This window comes from Rosa rugosa, chromosome 7, assembly GCF_958449725.1.
Source record: "Rosa rugosa chromosome 7, drRosRugo1.1, whole genome shotgun sequence".
NCBI lineage: Eukaryota > Viridiplantae > Streptophyta > Magnoliopsida > Rosales > Rosaceae > Rosa > Rosa rugosa.
In genome coordinates, this window is record NC_084826.1 from 23,070,667 (window position 1) to 23,080,409 (window position 9,743).

A 9,743-nucleotide genomic window follows, 5' to 3' on the forward strand; every position below is an offset into this window, starting at 1 on the left:
AAAATCCAAATCACCATTTTGAGCAAGACCCAAAAACCTCAGGGTCTGAAAAAATGGTAGTTTTCAGTGAAAAGTTTCCAAATTGAGTCCAAATTGAGGCTTGATGTGGAGAGAGAAAGTGATATTTGAGTGGGAGAGAGAGAAGTAGGCTGTGAAAACAAGAGGGGAGTGGTTTAGCAGCGGATTTCCGAGTTGATTGGGATCTGCTTGTGTTTGGGAGATGGCGTTGGCGACGATGGAGGCGAGGGCGGATCCTAACAGAGGGAGATGGCTTCAGAGAAGGTGAAGAAGTGATCGATCAACTCCTAGCCTCTTGCTTTTGCTCGATGTCCATCTCTGCACCGCCAAGCTAGGTCTTTGTTGGGTTTGGTTTCAATTTGGGGAGAGAAACAGATGGATTGTGGAGTTTGATCGGAATGGGATTGGTGGGTTGAGGAAGGAGAAAGTAGGCAAAACGAAAAGAAAAAAAAAGGAAAAAAAGAAATTAAAAAGGAACAAGAAAAAAAGAAGAAAAAGAAAAAAAAGGAGAAAAAGAAATTAAAAAGGAAAAATAAATAATAGAGGGGTATATTGGACATTTCACCTAAGGCCAATTCCTAATTTAACACCGGAGGGACCAATCACACGGAAATTTTGACGTTAGGGACTTTTCAGATTAATTGAGAATGTCAGGGACTGAAACGAAAAAATGGTCATAGTACAGGGACTAAACATAATTTAATCCTTTTGGTAAATTTGATTGGGTTTTTATCTCAAAAGTGAACTGGGTCTGTCTAAATTTAGGATTTATAGCTGGGTATTTGGTTATCTAAGATGGGTGTCTGCTTGTTATGTAATATCTGAAGCTTTTGGTTTGATTGAATGTATTGAATTGGTTTGATAGATGCGACGGAATTTCTAAACTTGGTGGATGACTCGGTTCAAGCAGATCAACAAATTTTGATCTAAGATTAATGAACAAATCTTTGTGAATCCTAATGAATGCAGTGATACTAAGATTAATCACAGTCATGCCAGGGTAGTGCAGTGGGGTGCTCCACCAAGAAGCTGTCTTAAATTGAATATTGATGGTGCCTATACCAGAGAGAATGTCATGGGAGGAGTGGGGGTAATTTTATGACTCTTCAGGGGGCTTGAAGGGCGCATTCTCTAGGCATCTTCCTACAATCCAAAGCGAGGCAGAAGCTAAACCCCTAAAGCTATGCCGTCGCTGTTCCTTAACCCTCTTCGATCTTCTGCCATCTTTTCAACCTAAAACACGGTATGTTTCTCCCAGATCCAACCTCCTCTTCTTCTTCTTCTTCCTCCTCCCGATTCTCTCACTCCCTCCTTTTTCCTCTGTAAATTTCTCTGAATCACTCTCTCTCTTTTTCCTGCGTTTTGTTTAAATTTTCTACGGCCTGTGTGTTTGTGTCTCTGAGTCTGCGACTTAGCTGCTTGTGTGGTTTGATTTTGATGCATGGCTCTGATGTGGTTCGATTTTGTTTGGTGTTTTGAAAACAAAAATGGATCGGTACCAGAGAGTGGAGAAGCCAAGAGCAGAGACGCCAATTGATGAGAATGAGATTAGGATTACGAGTCAAGGGAGGATGCGAAACTACATCACTTACGCCATGACTCTGCTTCAGGTCTCTTATCTAATTTTGGTCTCTCATTTGTTAAGTTCCAGCTCTTCTATTTAGCATTCATTGGTAAAAACTCAAGGTAGAAAAGAGGTTCTCCAAATGTGAATTTGTGTTTCTGAGTTTCTGACCCAGTTGCACTTTTACTGAAAACTGTACAGTTTGGTTGGGAACTTGAAATTATTATCTTCTTACAAATTGCAGTAGACATCTTAAAGATCGTTTCAGAATTGGAATATCCTAAAAAAAAAATTTCTAGAATTACTTATGATTTTTCAAAGTTGCAGGTCTGCTGCAGGAATTTCTGTACACAGGAATACTGTCTTTTTCTTTCGGTTTCTTTTAGTAGTTTTCTACGTCCAATCTTTCTTGAAAGCACCAGTACTTGAAAAGTAGGCATTCCCATCCTTCAAATGAAATCAGTCTTACTCTTTTTGGAGTTCGTACGAAGGATTTATGTCATCACGAAGTTAGCTCTATGCATTAGGATTTCTGCAGCATAATTTTCTGAAAACATTGAGTACTTTTCTGGGTGTTAAACTATCTCAGTTTCTTGTGTGGACTGAAAGAAAGTCTTATGTTAGCTTGTTCTTGTGCTTGACGTGGCTAGAGTTTAGGAAGACACCTAAATCTAGTTTTATTCTTCTTTTGACTTTTCATACCTATATTCCTAGTTTAGGGATTCCATGTAACTTTCAAAATTTCTGCTTATTTCAGTTTTTCTCATTTGCTTCTCCAAATCATTTAATCACTTTAGTCTATAATGTTGACTCAGAGTACTTGTGCTACCTATTCTTCATTCTTTTATTCTTAGTGCATGCTAGACTGGTGGTAGATGAGATAATGAGCTTGGGATTTCCTTTGCTTTTTAGAATACATCACCTGACCTAGTATTTTTCATCTTACTGCAGATACAAGGATGCTAGTAAGACTTCATTCAAGTCCTCAACTCGGTTAGTATATGATGCAAGACTACCCAAAAACTTGGGAAGATCAGAGATGCTCAAGCTTCAATCAAATTTTGTACAAGTACTTTCACTTTTTGTTAGACTAGTCTGTAGCACTTAAATGCAGATATGAAACTATCTAAACAATGGATATGTTAATTCCTGTGTTGGGATGAAATAGTTTTTGGAATTAATGGATGCGTTTCTGGAATCAGTGGATGTGTTGTTTTTATTGTGCAGAATGTATGTTTTTATCTTCTATAGCTGACAATTCAATACCAACAGCAAACCATTGTCTAACAAATGAATATAACAAAAAGACAAACAAAAAACTGTTGTGTGAACCATCCATCTACAATGGTTTTCAAACCTAATCAATTGTCCAACTAGATATAACACAACAAAAAATTAAAATAATTTGTTGTCTGAAGTTAAGGAAGACCACAGAGAATAGGAAAGCTATTATTGTATGACTTGATTTCAGACAACAGTTTATTAGAAGATGTTATATTATGAAACAATGATATACAATGGCTACACGCTTATTCTATCGTCTTGTTTGAATTCAATCAATAGTAAACAGCTAGTCAGATGATGTACAACCTTCATTCAGACAACAGTTTATTTACAAGCCAATGTTTTCTGATTGTTCTTCACAAGTTTCTCTCTTCTAGCATCTGTTGTCTGAAATTGATTTGCACAAGAGTTAAGATACTCATCGCTGTTGTTCTTTCTAGTGTTCAGACAATAGTCATGTAAGTCGTTGCTGTTGTGCAAAATTTCCTCAGACGACAGTTACCTCCTATTGTCTGATTCACCCATCAGACGGCATTGAGATAGACAACAGCAACGTGCCTTATCAGACGACAGTGAAAAACTGTCGTCTGATTCATTTTTTGGTGTAGTGCGTGGAGACTTTGATAATCTGTGCGATTAGTTGATTGAAGAGTTGTGTGTTTTTGTCCCTTGAAACCTGGTATTTATAACTAGGGTTTCGACGGTTCCTTGCCATAGAAGGATTATTGATTGAAGATTCCTAATCGGTCTCTGCTACTCGAATCCTATAAAGGCTCGATTATGTTATGGACTTCGGAATGGGCGAAGTTATGACCCAAACCTAAGTAGACTTATTTTTGGGCCACAAGTATCTGCTTGCTATGCTCAATCCCCTTAAAGGATATTGCCAAAAATACTTTTGGGCTCAAACAGGTTGCATGTGTTGCATATGACCAACCCGGCAACTCCCAGCTCTTTTTACCTAAGGGAGAGGGAGTGGTCTGTCTCAATAATATATTGTTGAAGTATAGGAAAGTCAAGGTATAGTGTGAAATGTGCAACTGATGGATTGTCGAACCAAAGGGATTGTGTATAGAACTTCAAACCATTACTAGATTGAATTAGAGACCAAGTTACTAGCATCTTTCCTACACAACACAACAAATTAACAAAGAAAAAAACAAGGCAAGTGACAATAAACTAGAGCATGACAATGGATCTATGCACGGCTTAACCAAGGAGACTTGCACAACAAGAATTCGTAGGTTATGGCCAAAAGTTAGGAACACTCCTAGCTAGAGTAATGGTAGTAAATAGAACTATGTTCGAATTTTGGTTTTATTTTCAAGTAACTAAAATATAAAGTGTCAGAATGGAAGTAAAGCAGTAAGCCTGTTGCGGAAAATTATAATTCCAACATTCCAAAAGTCATGGGATTCGATTTGCACTGCCATATTTAAGGGTGGTGTGGGCTAAAAGGTTAAAAAAAAAGAAAAAAAAAAGAAAGGGTAAGCTTGTAAACTATTATGGTTTTAGTGGAAATGGAATTTAGGGTTTGTGAAGTAAGCCCAAATTTGGTATTCGAATGTAAAAGTCACAGTACACCCTGTAAAAGTAAATTGAGAATTGGAATTGGCTACTCATTTCATTTCATAGCCCCTTTATATAGGGATAGAATTACAACGGAAATATCAATTACAATGATGACATTAAATGCTGATTGATCTGTAATCCTTGCTGATTGATGGTAATCGCTAATTCCTTGATTCCCTCTTCGTCAGTCACTTTGACGAAGGCACATAATGTGCTTTTCCTTTAACACTCCCCCTTGTGCCAAGTCAAAGAAGAAATAGTGCATGAGTTGTTGCCTCACTAAAAACCTTACCAAGTAACAATATTAAAAACCATGTGGGACAAAAAATACATCTTGGTTGAAGGAAAAGAGCACAACACACCTTTTACATGTTGAGGATGACATGTGTGTGTTAGACTCCCCCTGACGTCTACACCTCCCCCTGATCCTTACATTAATCAAGGGAGCTTGGAAAGTCTTCGCATTCCTATGCTTTTCACATGTTTCTCAAATGTGGCATTGGGCAATGATTTGGTGAACAAATCTGCCACATTCTTCTCAGACCTTACTTGATTCACTTGAATTTTGAGGATAGCCTGTTATTGCTAATTGTAGAAAAACTTTGGCGATATGTGTTTTGTATTATCACCCTTGATATATCCTAGCTTCATCTGTTCGATGCAAGCTACATTATCTTCATAAATGCAAGTAGGCTCTTCAGTGGTAGAACTCAAACCACTAGTGCCTTAAGTATGTGTAATGATAGCTCTTAACCATATACACTCACGAACCACCTCATGTAGAGCAATGATCTCTGAGTGGTTCGAGGAGGTAGCCACAAGGGTTTGCTTGGTTGATCTCCAAGATATCGCCGTGTTCCCAATGGTAAATACATAACCAGTTTGGGAACGACTTTTATGTGGGTCAGAGAGGAGGTGCCCAGCATCAGCAAAACCAACCAAAACATTATTTGGGGTTTCGGTATAGGGAGTGGCGCTTTCACCATCAACATTTCCTTTAGGGATTGCAGTTCCATCTACGGTCCCTCTTGTCTCTCTCTGTAGGGAAAGAATAGTCTCAAGTCAATGGTTCTTTTTAGGTATCGGAAAATGTTCTTGATACCATTCCAGTGACGCTGCGTTGGCGCTGAGCTAAATCTAGCTAACAAGTTCACTGAGAATGCAATGTCTGATCGAGTACATTAGGCTAAGTACAATAATGCGCCTATTGCACTTAGATGGGGAATTTCAGCTCCCAACACCTCTTCGTCATCTTCCTTTGGACAAAATGGATCTTTCTTTGCATCCAAACTTCGACCGATCATGGGAGTGCTAGCAGGATGCGCTTTGTCCATGTTAAATCGCCTGACTTTTGGACATACGCAGACTGGTGGATTAGTATTCCAGAAACTCGGTGTTCTAGTTCAAGGCCTAGACAAAATCGAGTTTTCCCAAGATCCTTCATCTCAAATTTGGATTTCAAGTAGCTCGCAGTTTCTCTTATTTCATCAAGAGTACCTATTATGTTCATATCATCGACATATACAGCTACAATTGCAAATCCGGAACTTGTTTTCTTTATAAATACGCAGGGGCACAATTCATCGTTCTTATATCCCTTCCCAATCAAGTAGTCACTTAGACGGGTATACCACATCTGCCCGGATTGTTTCAATCCGTAAAGTGAGCGTTTCAACCTAATTGCAAACGCACTCCGTGGTTTAGAGTCACTTGACTTGGGTAATGTAAGGCCATCAGGCACTGTCATATATATCTCTGAATCAAGATCCCCATAGAGATATGCAGTAACCACTAAGCTAACTAAGTAGCGGAACGTTATAACGTCCATTACGGGAGAGTATGTCTCCTCGTAGTCAATTCCAGGGCGATGTGAGAAACCTTGCGCCACAAGGCGAGCCTTGTACCTCAGGACTTCATTCTTCACATTACGCTTTCTGACAAAGACCCATTTATGTCCTACAGGCTTTACACTTGATAGGGTTAGCACTACCGAACCAAATACCTGTCTCTTTGCCATAGAATCTAGTTCTGCCTGGATTGCTTCTTTCCATTTAGGCCAATCTGCTCTTTGTTGACATTCTGCAACAGAGCGTGGTTCGATATCATCGTGCTCTATGATTTCTTGAGCAATAGTGTATGCAAATACATCATCAATGTGTATGGAAGATCTTTCCATCAACTCATACGCACTCTCATAATCCATTGAGATTTCTTTGTTCTCTGGAATCATTTCAAACATCGGAGCGTCCTCCAGTATTGATTCATGGACATAACTGTAATCAGAGACAATCTCATGAGAGGGATTCTCTACATTGATGATTAATGGATCGGTTTGTGCCTTACTCGCCCTCTTCTTTCTTGGGTGAGTGTCAATCGAACCAAGTGGCCTCCCCCTCTTCCTTTGGGGAGCCACGGCCTTAACCACACCTCCGCTAAGTGTGGTTACACTGCCTCTATCTGCGGCACCGTGCCCCTTGTTGGGGACTTCTAACCTTGCAGGCACATTTGCAGCTGGTATATGTGATCTTGTCACTTTTGCGATATTAGTAAACGCATCAGGCATCGAATCTGCTACGTTCTGAAGATCGATTATTCTTTTCACTTCACTTTCACTTTGTGAAGTGCGGGGATCAAAACGAGACAGAGTGGGGACAAACCACGACAATTCCTGTCGTTCCCTTGGAAAATCTTTTTTCCTATCTCCCCCTAACGACGGGAAGACTGTCTCATCAAAGTGACAATCCGCAAATTTAGCGATAAAGAGATCGCCTGTCAAAGGTTCCAAGTAGCGGATAATTGTTGGAGATTCGTATCCAACATAAATACTTAATCGTCTCTGTGGACCCATTTTAGTGCGCTGTGGGGGCCCAATAGGCATATATACTGCGCAACCAAATATGCGTAAGTGTGAAATGTCAGGCTCATATCCAGTTACGTACCAACTGGTACGCAGAAAATGGTTGGTAGCAGTGGGTCTGAAACGAATAAGTAAAGCTGCGTGCAATATTGCATAACCCCATGCAGATATAGGCAGGTTGGTGCGCATAACCAATGCCCTAGTCACCATCTGTAGCCTTTTTATGGTGGCTTCTACGAGACCATTTTGTGTATGCACATAGGGTACAGGATGCTCTACATCTATCCCAATAGACATGCAATAATCATCAAATGTTTTTGATGTAAACTCTCCAGCGTTATCAAGCCTTATAGACTTGATAGAGTGATCAGGGTGGTGAGCCCTTAAATGTATAATCTGTGCTAGAAGTTTTGCAAATGCAGCATTCTCGTGGACAATAAAGCGACATGTGACCAGCGTGTCAAAGCATCCACCAGAACCATAAAGTACTTGAATGGTCCGCATTCTGGATGTATAGGTCCACAGATATCTCCTTGTATCCTTTGTAAGAATGGAATGTTTTGTTTTGTATCTTTAGCATAGTAAGGTCTTGATCCTGTTTTTGCTAAAGAGAAGGCTTTGCAAAACGAGTGATGTGCCTTTGAAATAGTCAATGAGGCATAATGGGAGGGAGGTAGTGCTTTTGGTACTTCAGAAGGCAATAGCTACATTTGAGCAATACTAGGACCGACAACTTGCAGTGTGGCGGTTTTTTCTCCCATTTTATTTTTCACTCGAAAGAAGGGATGTCCGTGTGAGTTCTTTAAAATATGGATCATCATGTCACGACCAGGGTGACGTAGGCGGTCATGCCAAAGCCTGTATGAGTCAGTGTCCCACATTTCATTGTTGGTGATATCATAGGATTCAATGATCCGAACCGTAGTGAGGTACAGTCCACTAGATTGACTCATAAGTTTCTCTAAAATGCGTTTCCTTCCACATTCATTAGGGGTAATATAAAGGTATTCAGTTCCATTCTCACAGTGTGTTTCTACATGATAACTGTTGGCACGAATATCTTTGAAACTTAACAAGGTTCGATTAGCTCTTGGTGCATACAGAGCGTCTTTGACTTGAAATATATCTCATATTCTTTAGAGTATTTCTATTTTAGTAGAATGATAATCTTTTCATTCTAATAATTTTTTCTCTAGATGTATTGCTTTACATCTTTATAATGCTATTTCGAACCATGTAAATATGTGTAGTAAATAAAAGTCGAATAAATTCAGTGCTTTAGAATAAATTCAAAATTTATTAATAAGCCAACGATAATTAAATCACAAAGTCTTGTTCAGAAATCTAATTCATCAAACCATTATTGAAATAAACTTTAAGACCAAGTAATAGTCTAATTAAAAATGAGGCATTATGCCTTCACATATGTCTTTGGAAAATAAAATAAATAAAGCAGATCAGTCAAAATCAAGTGCATCTATTGACTGAGCAATTTCCTTGTTGCCTTTGAAGTCTGCAATTGTGAGGTTGACTTCTGGTCATGGCCTCCTTCTTCCATATAGTGAGCCTCTTGGTCTTTAGACTCCCTATACCTCTTGTAAGTGGCTACAACTATGTTTCTTGCTTGGCAGTTCTTGTACCAATGCCCAATGACTCCACACCTATAGCATGGTTCATTGCCAACTCTTTCCTCTTTGACAGAAGGATTCTTAGGTGCCCTTTACACCTTGTTTCCATGACCACTAGGGCTAGCACCACCATCTCTGCGCCATACATTGGGAGGGCCTCCACGGTCCATACCACGACCTCCACGTCCCTTGCCACGTGGTGCATTATTGTCACGTGGGTAGAGATCAGCACGTCCAACCCCCTTTGCATTGGGGTTCTTTCCACCTTTCATTTTTCCATAATTAGCTTCGGGAATTTTCTTTGTCCCAATGGGCTTGGTATTGTTGTTCAAGAGAACCTCATTATGCCTCTCAGCCACTTGCAGTAGGTTGATCAGCTTATTGAAGGTTGTGATTCTTTTGTTGTCATACTTCAGCCTATACTGGTTCGCTAGTATAAGTGCTGAAGTAGGAAAGGTGGAAAGAGTCTTTTCGATCATATCATTATCTGTGATTTCCTTTCCACAGAAATTGAGACGTGCCTTTAGGCGCAACATGTCCTTGTTGAAGTCATTGACCCTTTTGTAGTCAAGTAAGCGGATTTCATTCCACTGAACGGTCAGTTCTGGGAGCAAAGTGTCATGAATATTCTCAAAACGTCCCTTAAGGGTATCCCACAGTTCTTTGGGTGTCTTCAACTGAAGGTACTCCCAGCGTAGGCTAGGATCAATATGTCGCCTCAGAAACATTAAGGCATTTGATTTCACCTTATTAGACGGTACATCGTCTTTGGGGTCGGTAAAGGTGGCAGTGTAGTCTTTTGCCACAAAGGTAATTTTTA